The sequence below is a fragment of the Atractosteus spatula genome, chromosome 3 (genome assembly GCF_055471065.1).
Source record: "Atractosteus spatula isolate fAtrSpa1 chromosome 3, fAtrSpa1.hap1, whole genome shotgun sequence".
NCBI lineage: Eukaryota > Metazoa > Chordata > Actinopteri > Semionotiformes > Lepisosteidae > Atractosteus > Atractosteus spatula.
The window spans coordinates 25,009,423-25,021,796 of record NC_142708.1 but is presented as its reverse complement, the minus strand read 5'-3'; positions in this window follow the sequence as shown (position 1 = coordinate 25,021,796).

The window sequence follows — 12,374 nt, the reverse complement described above, 5'->3', positions numbered from 1 at the left end:
GTACAATGTAGTTTTTTTATTTCCCTGATCATTAAACATACTTATAATGTAATAATTTAAGTGTCATACACCAAATTAAAGTGTAAATGGAAGTGAAATAATTAAAATATCTAGCCTATTTAAAAAACACATTTCTCTATGTTCATTCACATAATATAATTCTGGATTACACTCTGAAGCATTGCAGATTAAACTGAATAAACTTCATGTTTTTTCCTACCTGGTTTAGGGTTGAATACTTTGTTTCAGTTATTCCCACAGGTAAAGTCTGCACAGATGCAGATCAGGTACAATCAGGTACAGTACCTGTATTTCCACAAGACATATTAGGGAATGAGCTTAAAAACTCTAGAATCAAAGGTTTTGTGTGAAAAGCTGACAGTATACTATAAGTTTCAAAGTAGATGAGCAGTTCTCACAGGGATATATTTTTCATGAAGCGTGATGTCATCTTGACTAGCAGCTGTTGGATTCTGGCCTTCCAGTTCTTTATACACATCTTCCACTTTGCTTTTGCATTGCGTTCAAATTGGAACTTAGAACTTCATACAAAACATTTTGAATACTTATAATGGTTTGATTAGCAAAACCATCATCTTGTACAAGATATTAATTCCAGATTTTTAATAGAGTGACTTTGTTTTGTTGCAGGCTGTACCTTTTACAGTTAAAGAATGTGAAACGTTTGTTCACTTTTAAATTATAATGAATTGCAGCATTTAAAAAATAACATGGATTACATAGTTATTTTGTATACTTAACAACACCTGAATTGCTTTCCTTCTTTTTAGAGTCTCGGTTTTACATTTTTGTGATTGTAAATTCTTACAGTACATTCTGTTTCAACTGTAAATGTAAATACAGGCAAATACTAAGTACAGTATTTTATATAACAAGTCCCAAATGTCTTTTTCCTAGCCAGTAAAGAATACAGTATGTTACATTGTTCTTTGCTATAACCAAGCAACAGTATGTTTCTAATACTAAATTAAAACCAAACTTTAATCTTAATGCTGGATGTCATGCCTGGGTTGTGTATAATGCAGCAGATTTTACTAAACTAAACTGTGAACAAACCGATAGCACTGGGCAGTTTCTGGCAACATAGACAAATTCACTAATTGTGGAAAGGAGAGAGCCTATTATATAGAAATAAGGCTGAATTCCTGATCAAAATGTATCCCAGATACAGATATTCACAGATGTAGGTAGTTTACTGTAACAAATTAGAAGGTTTCAAAATAATTAATCTCTCAAGTAATTAATGAGCATTAAAAACAACTGGATGGATGGCTTATGTCCCCCTATACTACTGTATATGTGATCTTTGTGCACCTGAAACTCTGAAACTTACAAAATTATATACTGTAGGGCTGATACTAATTGACTTATTAAGAGCTGAAAACAAATGATAGAGTTGGGAACCATTTCTTTATATTCACAGTGCATTGAAACTACAAATGTCTTCATTCTTTTGTAAATGTCTTCCAGACATAACAGAGCATTTCAGGTGCTTACCATTATCAGAGTTTACATAATAAAAACCCTAAGCCATGATTCTCGTAACTTCTTTCAAGAAACGGTTGAAGGAAAAATGCATTTAAACCATGAAATGTTTTTAAGGAACTAAAGGACAGTCATTTTTTCAAAGTAATGAAGTACTGCTTAACTGTTAAGGAAACTTGTAAAAGCTAATTTCCATCTTGCATTTTGCATATACTGTAGAGTGACATGCAGGAGACATACAGTAGGTGAATAAGGTGTTACAGAAGGCAGAACAGGTCCTAGTTGTAACTGGAGACTCAGGGGGTGTGATATTATCAGGGTGAGTCAAGACAAGGATTCATTCTGGTTGCAGATCATTTACGTCTGAGTCTAATGAGATGCAGGGAAACATTTATGGAATTAAGTCTTGGTTCTTTTGTGGTTTCTTCAGGCAAACAACAGATGCAAAATTTGACTTGGAGATTTGGAGGAAGAGTTCTACGGGAAGACTGTTGTGACAGATTAGGTGATGAAATAATCATCTCCTGGTTTCAGCAGGAGATCCCTGTTAGGTGCTGCATGCCCAAAAATAACAGAAAGGTTCCAGGGGCAGGCCATTATAAAGAGTGGATAGTAAAAGCAGCAAGGATGGAATACTAAAAATAAACAATTCATCCAATCTGTATGTATCCTACCAGAGATCACTGATGGGTTTGGACACAGCATGGTAGAATGTAATATATTGTAACTAGTGTTGGAGAGGTGTCACAGACACTTGATATGTTGCCTAGTTAAACAGAAGTGGATGAGATAAGTGTTGCTCTTTTCCTAAATATTTTACTAAAACTTTGATTGAACATATTCCAATTAACCCTTGTGGGTAGAGCTCATTCTTTCTGAAAACCGTCTAAAAATGTGCACACAGTCAATAGAGTATTCATACCTTACTCAGAAACCAGGTGAATGCTGTACATTGGTGGTGGTGGAGGGGAGTTCCCATTACCTGTAAAGTGCTCTGAGTGGAGTGTCCAGAAAAAGCACTATATAAGCGTAGGGAATTATTAGTTATTACTAGTATAAACTCCTATGATTAAAATAACAATAGTTTCAAAGCTGAAAATTTCTTCTTCAGAATCATCTGTAGATGTACACAAGGTAAGAGTAATGACTCTTCAAACCCAGTCTTGCACTTATACTGTAGGAGCAGGTGAAATTATTTTTTCCATTAGGGCCATTAAGACTTGTTATTGCATTTAAAAATCAATATGATTAATATAAACATATTTATTAGAATATATTATATTGTATATAATAATATTGTAATGCATACAGCCGACAGGTACTGTGTAAGAGCCGGCTTACCAGAGCGGTGACGTCACTGCCCTTCCCTGTAACAGCAGGACCACAGCCGCTAGGCTGGGGAAAGATCTCTCTTTAGCTCACCAAGCTGGGTCCCTGTTGAGTGATGCCAGAGGCCTGGGTTCGTGTCCCCGACGGTGCGGGGCCGACCTGTGTAGGCAGCAGGCGAGGGCGCCCACCTGAACCCCGTTGCGTTACAATATACATCCTGTAATACTCTATGTTGTGGTAGGCCAGCTTAAGACAGGGTTGTATTTAAAGCTGACCTGCCACTATATGCTGCTACATTGTCTCTAATTACTTGTAATAGCTACACTAGAGGTTATTGACTTAGTTATTGGATAATCTCAGAGGGGGTGGAATTGGGCATTTATTTGGAATTTACAAGGTTTAAATGGATGTAGTGGTAGCTGATTTTTGAGTGCTTTTATTTCTGTTGTGAAACCTTAAAAAGCTTTAAAAATAGAACCTCCTGGACTTCACTTCTTGACCATCACGTTTTTTCGTGCATGCAAAACCTTGGGTAAACCATTGTTAATATTCTGTCTTGACAGGGCAAGGTGAAAAAAAACCGCGTCTGACTGAGAGCTGAGAAGCAGGTCTCGGGCAACAGCGAGGTTGGGGAAATACCGCAACAAAAGGGCAAAATGGAGCTAAAATGAAAGAGAAAGACAAAAGTAACCCATTACTCGGGGCTGCAAAATGGTAGTTGCAAAGAACAAAGAAAGCGCTGAATATAATTAAGTAAACGCAAAACCGTAGAAGGTGGGGGCGGGACGAAAACTGGCGAAATAGCAATCGCATAGTAGCTCAAATAATGACAAAGCCCTGAGTGAAGGGTGAGGGAAGTATTTAAAGAAAATTGCCACTAATAATTAAATAACAGATGAATTAGCCGCCCCCTGGGACGCTGGGAAAGTCTACCTGGGAGGTGTGCTGTCCCGCGTGCTGCCGCTGAACCAATCACCACCGCTTTCTTCCAATTCAAGGTTGTGGGGGAGATGGAGCCTGTACCGGCAAGCAACGGGCACAAGGTAGGACAGTCCCTACATACAGTATGACACACTTAACACAAACACGCACCCTCACAAATGGACGGTTTTCCCAGAAAATAATTACCCCTCCAGTATCTTTTCACAGTGTTGGAAGAAACTCACACAGAGCACACCAGCAGATAAATCCCACACAAGAGCACACCAGGTTCAGAATTGAACCAAGCGCACTAGTGCTGCAAGGCAGCAACGCTAGCCACTGCGCCACCATACATATTAAATATATATGAATATTTTTTAATATGGAATAAAAGCTTATCGACCCTCCCCATTTTTAGCAAAGGCTTTAAAAACAGGATAAAAAATGACACAGATGTTTCTCACTTTGTTCAAGTTTTAAAATTCACTACTATCAACAAGAGCACTGAACTCATTAAGCTTGCATATGCGTTGAGCCAAGAAGCAAAACTTCAGTCTTGCCACAATTTAGCTTTGTTCTGTTGCACCCATATATTAATATCAGACATGGAGCTCATAAGATGCAAAAAGCAACATTAGTAGATGATTCATTTTGCAAGTGAACTGTCAACATAACAATGAAACTCAAGTCCTTGAGACAGCATAAAAAATAAAATTCCCAGTGTTATGACCCAGCTGTGTGCAAGACAGTCATCTGGTCAGAATCCAAGAGCTAGGGATACTAGACTTTTGGAGGCTTCTGATGATGCCAGAGGAATTGAAGTTCTCCGGAGACATCCGGGTCTGCAGTATTGAGTGACAGAAGAAGCCGCAGTGGAGACTGGCAGAGATCAGGTAGTAATGGTAAGAGTCACAACAGAATCAGGCAGCAAACTAGCAATAGACCGACATTACCTTAGAGATCACAGCAGAGGCTGATGGAAGCTGATGGCAGACTAACAGCCATTGCAGTCACTGCAGAGTAGGTGCACCTACTCCTGTAGGTGAAGGGTTCGCTCCACGGAGCCAGGCAAGCAGAACGCACATCAAGGAAGTGGACTGATCAAGATGCCCACTCTCAGGGGTGGGGGGTCTACTCCAGAAACCAGGCCAAACATGTTCTATCAGGGTGGACTACAGGAGAAGCGCCCCGGGTTGGGCAGAGCAGTGCAGTAACTGGCTGCCAGCGTGTACTAGACAGAAGTAAAAACAGCAGAGGTTGCCTGCCTGTTAGTAGAGGCTGTAGCTGTCACTGCGGGCTGATGCAGAGACTACCTGCCGGCTTGCAGCAGACCAGAATAGCTCTAGATGTTGCATAAGAGATGGACTGCTGACTGGTAGCAGACCGGTGAGGCCACGGCAGGCTAAGGTGGGGGAATGGAGAGTCTGCATTTGGAGCCAGAAAGGACAGGAAGCTCATCATCCAAGCAGTCTGCGGGGAGTGCACCACGATTCAGGCTCATCAGGCCAGTGTGTGTTGTCAGGGAGGACTTCAGAAGGCACCCTGACCTGGAACGAGCAATGTGTCTACCGAAGACCGGGACCTGTGCAAGATCAGTTCCAGAAAGAGATGTAAGTGACAAAGTGACACGATGCCAGTTTGTAGCAGACCGTATGGCTGTCTAAACCGCTGCATCTGGTGAAGGTATAAAGCCTGCAGTACTCTGATGTAGTGATCAGTTGCCGACTTGTAGAGGACTGTGGTGGCTTTAAAAGTCACAACAGAGACAGGCTGCCAACCTACAGCAGGCCAGTGAGGCTGTAGAGGTGACAGTGGAGCTGGTGAAACTGTAGGAACCACAGTAGGCTGGTGATGTTGAGTGGCTGCAGGTTTACAGGGAGCTCCAAGTTAAAGTATGCTAGGTTCAGTGGACAGCAGGTCTAGATGGAAACCAGCAGAGCAGGACCTACAGTACTGCCACGGGGACCTTGCACAAAAAGATCTCTCGCCACTGCTTGAAGTTGGCATAGTTGAAAAGCTTCAGCTGACGGTTTTCTCTCTTTCTGAGCATCCTATTGGGAAACCAGTTACTCTCTCTGTAGCTCATCACTCTTGATATCCATCCTGTAATTGCCATTTTCATGTCACACATGTAATGTCATATGGTCCTCCCCAGATCTGGTGGTTTCAAAGGTGGCAGTGAGGCGCCATCACTACACATTGAGGCATCACCCAGATGGATTTTTAGAAACAGTAAATGGTTTATCTCTGAAAAAAAAAGTGCTGCGACTGCTTTCTCTTGTACCCAGCTTACTTCAACCCTGCTTTGGACTCATTCCTGTGTTATGATCCTGGTTTGCTTCCTTGACTATGCCTGCTGATCACCCTTGTGCTTTTGCCCTGTGACTTGCTGGCTTGGAGCCTGCTTGGAGCCCTACTTCATTTTTTGGCTACAGCTTTGGACTGCACTTCTCTGATTGCCTGTTTCACTGACTCACCTGTCTGCTCTGTTCTGCCCACTCACCTGCCTTCACCTGCACTAGGATTCATCATTCTGCAGTATTACACTGGTTACATAAGGATGGGAATCTTAAAGAAATTCTTCTTGCGCAACATGTAGACATACAGTATTTGAATGCAAAGTACAATATAATTGCTATAGCTCTTCTATTAAAAGATTTGTCTCAAGTAAAATGTCAAGAGTACAGTCATGCACACATATACAGTATTGTGTCTGTTTTAGTAATTGTGCCAAACTGTGTAACTATTTGTAAAGGTTCCTCAATCCAATGTAAAAAATATTTATGTATATTTAAGAACAACATTTAGATAATATTGCTACACAACAACATAGATTTAGACAGGCATGTTATTTATATAAAAGGAAATTATAGAGATATTTTAGCATTTATTTATCCTAAGGTTAAAAAATTCTTCCAGCAGAGGGCTCTTTACCATTTCTTATCTCCTATATACATTATAATACAATTTGTAAAAATATTCCTTATGTATAATATACTGTATGAAGTCCTAAGAGGTTGGAAGATTGAGAAATATTCTTAATTGTTCTATTTAATCACTATATTATTTATATTTTTCTTCCTTTGAGAAGTAAATGTATCTGATTTACAATATTGATCAGGCAACTATGTCTTATAGTTTGTGTTTCTCTGTTTTAAATTAATGTGTTTTTAAGCTTCAGCACTCTTTTAATGATTTTTTGTTTCACTGTTTATGATTAAATCAATGACAAGGATTTGCTCACAAAGATGGATAAACTCTCTTCATCTTTATAAGGTCAGTTTAATTGCATCATGAACATTAAAATACTGTGCAGTTTTAATAAGGATATATTTATTTAATTAGGGTTCATTGATTTGTTTCTGTCATTTTTTTCCTTCTGGTAGTTCTTTTTATTAACTGCCTGGTTTTATTGAAACACACTGTTCCTTCAGGCCATATCTAATTTATGGTTTCTACTTGTTTATTAAGCCTTTTAGAAACCTGTCCTTCTAATTGAAGCCTGCTGTGCATTGCACTGAAACGTTTTCAACTGAAAACATGAGCTGAAAAATGAAAAAGAGGACTGTATTTAATACAGCATGGGCCTGAGCAGCTGTCTGTCAGGATGTCTACATGTATTCCTCCATCAGAACAGAAACTTAAAATGTATATTAGACTTGTACAATATGTAACAATAAGTGAATACAATCATTATGGGAAGTAAAATCAGTAAGAGAAGCAATATGGATTGGGAAGATGTACTGTACATTAATAGTTCACAGTTGTAACTATAATCTCCGAGATGTGTCTTGATGCACAAAAGAAACTACATTAAGGGCTAATGGATATCATCTCATATTCTAAACATTTCGAGCACAAATACACATCAAAGAGCCATGCTAAGTTTTGAAAAAATGGCATTTCAGGATTGACTTACAGGAAACCTGTTGATTTGAGAATTTCTTCCATCTATCCCTGAAAAGAAGTTTGCTCTCAATCTGTAGCAAATGTGTTATTGTGTGTTAAGGGCAATAATGTAGGGAAGAATCTCATGTCTACCGACCCAGCAGCTAGCTTGGAGAATGCACATTGTCTATGAACAGGATAGTCATTGGCAAAGGAAACAATCTTCTCCTAGTTGCCACATTAGATGTTCTCTGGTCACAGAAGATGGCAATTTAATCTTTCAGCTATTATCATATAAACAATGAATGTTCTCTAACTTTCAAAACAGTATGTATAATGTATGCAGATTCATTTTTCTGTAGATAGAGAGCTTCAGCCATCATTCCGATGTACAGGTTACTGAAATCTCTCATGCTGCCACACCAGAAATATCTCATGCTGCTTATGCAGGCAGATCAGGGACAGCATAGTGACCCTCTGCCTTCCAGGATACGGTCTGTCCCACACAGCACCATTTTCTTGGTTTCCCTAGACTGTATTGCTGATTGCTGTATTGTTGAACTAGAATATTGAATTCTCTGGTTAAATTATCTCACAGACACCTTCAATCGCTAATACAGTACTTTTTACAAGATATGTAAGTCATGGTTGTATCTTTAATTGTTAATCTGTGAAATTAAAATCATACCATTTCTATCAGCTATTTATTCAGATTCTTAATCAATTTATGCATGCAATTATAACTTAAAATTAATTATCAAAAACTGAACACTCTGACATTTTAAAGAAATCACATGACTTTCATGTACAGTAATTTCAATCAACATATGACCAAATGATTTGTTCAATCAACAAATCTATCTGCTCACTATACAGAACATAAAAATATAATCCCACAATAATGTTTGCAAATCAGAGGCCATTCAGCTCATTGTTTCACATATTAATATAAAATTTAAAATTTATATTACATTATTCACTGAATGGGTTGCATAATACAAAACATGAGACTTTTACCATCTGCCTGTGCTTCATTTTACTTCATGACATCTGCATACCAGAAAGTAAAAAGCAATTTAACAATTCTATCTTTTCTTGCAGCTCACTTTAAATCAGTGTTGTTTGAGTAACAATAAACCTTTCGACAGGATACATAATAAGTCATACCAAGAACTCCTAACTGCAGGAAGTATCAAAGATTCCTTCAGGATTTATCAACCAAGTCAGAAATTAGCTGGAAGTATGGCACATTACTCACATTTCGCATATGAAGGGAGTGCTATAAGTCATATCATTGTCACACAGATGGTTCTCACTTGTATCTTCCAAGCGATAGAACTGGTGACTAATCCAACATTACCACTTTCAAACAACCTGTTTTTTAATCCTCAGTGAATGTGTGCAATAAGCTGCAGGACAATAAACAAAAGCAGACACGTAGGAGGGTTATTTAAGTATACTCAGCTCAGTGATATACACACTTTAAGTGAACACAGATGTCGGGACCATGCTGTGAAGCAGATGTAAGAACTGTCTTGCAGAGCAGGAGTTTTCTAAGGAATACCAGACATTTCAGATGCCAGGTTTCATTGAAGGACTCTCATTGCTGTTTGTGAAATGTAAGATTTACTTAAAAGCTTTAGTGAAAATGACAGCATCCAAAACTGTGTACAGTAACTATGTCTTAGAAACACAGATTAAATTACAACATTAATATTTACAGTATGTTAACATATTTTATTTAGGTGCCTATATTGTTTTTTAAGCAGACTGATTTAAAACATGCAAGTGTGTTGTTTTTGAATATACCAATTTTCTGTTTAAAGACTAAAGCTGTACTTCAAATAGTTGGAATATCACACAAAGCCAGAAACCGGTACTTTAGGAATGACCTATAAGCCGTGTATAGTATGTGTTAGTTGTTTATGAATTGCACATTTGCCTTTAAGAAATTATACATTTCTTAGATTTCTTTGACTTTTTTATTCACCAATCAAATATCAAAATAAATAATATAACTAAAGGGCTATGTAATTTAATGCAGTATAGGGTGGACAAATCTGATACTTAGACATTCACAAATACACACTTCATGTCTTGCATGTTATGTTATCAGATTAACAAAACCAGCAGTCCAATTACTGCACTACAGGAGAGAATTAGAAAGAGTTTGATTTCCAGGAGACCAGCCAGTCGTAATGGTCTGGTTGCTGGTAGCTTATTGATCCAAGGACCTTATCAAGGTGCTTCTTGCTTGATCTTATGGAATGGATCAAGAGATCAACAGACATTTATAGAGGGTAGTGAAAAAACAGATGTTACTGGCTATTAACTATTCATTGCTTGAGTTTGTGTCCTCAAGCTTAAGTTAATTTAAAAGCACACTGAGGTAATGAGACCTTTTCTGCACAACATCATTAGAACAATTCCAGGTTCCAGATGCACCCATCACCATAAAGATATCAGATGTTCCTGAAAGAGGTCGTTTACCTAGGCCAAGAAAACAAGTCTTATCTTGAAAAAAGTGTGAGTTTGCTAGATAATCAGCATTTGTTAAATCTTTTCCATATGTGTTATCTATTGATTAAATGATTTAGATAGAGTCTATCTAAAATGTAATTTTTATTAAAAGTGACTGCTGGGAAATGTTGTTTCAACAGATGCAAGTGTAAAATTAAAGAACACATGCACCCAAAATGCTCCATAAAGTTGCAATTTGAGTTAAACACTCACAATTGATTGGAAACTTCCAATTTGAATATTCTAGTTATCTACTGTATCAATCTAGGCAGGTAATGTTATAGTATGCAAATGTAGTATGAAAGAAAATTGATGCGTTGATCTAAATTTAAATTTAAATGTTTACCATGGTCACAAAAGGTGTGGTTGTTTGTATACATATTTCTGTGGTGCATCACTGAAAGCAACAGCAGACCTGGCTAATCTGTCAATTGAGATGCTTTCAAGTGTTTACAGATAGCTATTTGGCTGGCAAAAATACCAACATGAAGCGTAGTTTGCACCTCAAGAAATTACTAAACCTTTTCTCTCTTCCCACAGCTGCATGAAATGTTGATGACAAATGTTGGGACAGCATATAGCTGTATGCACTCTCGCAATCAATCTGGATTGGTTGCAATCTTGATGACAATCTTAATGAAATGCAGCTAAGAAAATGCATACGGATCAGAATATACAGTAATACACAATATAAAGTCATTCCCAAAGCAGAAAATGATACAGAAGACATTTTGCAATAGTTTTACTTTAATCTTGGATTTGGATTTGAAGTTGGATTTCATTACTTCAATACACACAACAGTGAACATTATTTGCTTTGACATTCATATTTACTGTAATATACACTGGCAGTGAAATCTGTACTTCCTCCATCTTTTATTGATGATATTGTGGAAAATAATATCATAATAGAATGACCTGAAGTAAATTTTAAGGTGTGTTCTCAGTGAGAAGTTAAAAATTAAAATGCAAAAAACCCCAATATTTTCAAGAATAGCATTATCTGAATCTGGCACTGCTTGTTCAGGCATTGACCACTCCTAATAAACACTACTGTTTAAGGTATTTGTCAACATATTCAAACTGCCTTTTTGTATTTTGTAGATTTCATATACAACATATCATATGCAGTTCAGTCTTGTACAGATGAGATTATGAAAAGATAATTCAAGTATTCAGAATCCTTAAAGGTATACATAAAGTCAACCCAATAGATTACTTTATGCTTAACAGAAAAACAAGAACACAAAAGAGGCCATTAAAACGTAATGAGGAAGTATATGTAGGGCTGAGAACAGGAGGCAAATGTATACAGCAAACTCTGTGGGTGTGTGGATAAAACTAAGAAGCCAATTCATATTATTCATTGAGATGCTCATCTGAACAGTGTTAGAGTGTATTGGATTTTGGTAGGGGTGTTACTAACAGATCAATGTTGACAATGTCAGTGTTTTGAAAAGAGAACATTTGCAGTCAATAAAGACAGCTCTTTACTGCTGGTCCAATAGAGAGGCTGTTTAGTAAATAAACAAATTCCTTTTCAGTATTTAAAATGATGTAATTTGACAGTTTTCTGAGCATGTTTTCTTTGATCTATGATATACAGGTCACACAAAAATTATTGCATTGAGAGTATTACTCATTGTATCTCATGCTTATATAATGCTGTTTAACACATTCAAGATCATCATCATTTTTGGATTTTTCTTAATTTTAGTATGGATTCTTAATTCCAAAGCCTTTAGATATTACAAAGTTGGAAGCATCAAGGATGAGATGTGGTCTTCCAAAGTTATACTTTAAATGTTTTGAATCACAAAAACAATGGCAATGGTGAATGGAAAATTGCAATATGAAGGAAGTATTTGCAGTCATACAAGCCAAATGTCAACGTTGTGTATATTCTGCATGAAAACACATGTCATAATGATAAAAAGTGGTTTTATGCGTGTCTTATTAAATTTTGTTATGCTCTAGGATCGTCCAACTGTGACATTATAGAAAACACAAGTGGATACTTTACTGACAAACTCCGGGGGCAGTCAGATTTACAAATCTTCATACTCATTAACGTGGAAACTTTACATTTCATACAAATCTAAGCATTCCAATTTTGTATGTTTAGTGTATTGAAATGTAATTTCTGATTAATTAAAAAATCCAAAACCTTCCACTAACAATTCTATGAACCCTTTATATGCAGTATACTG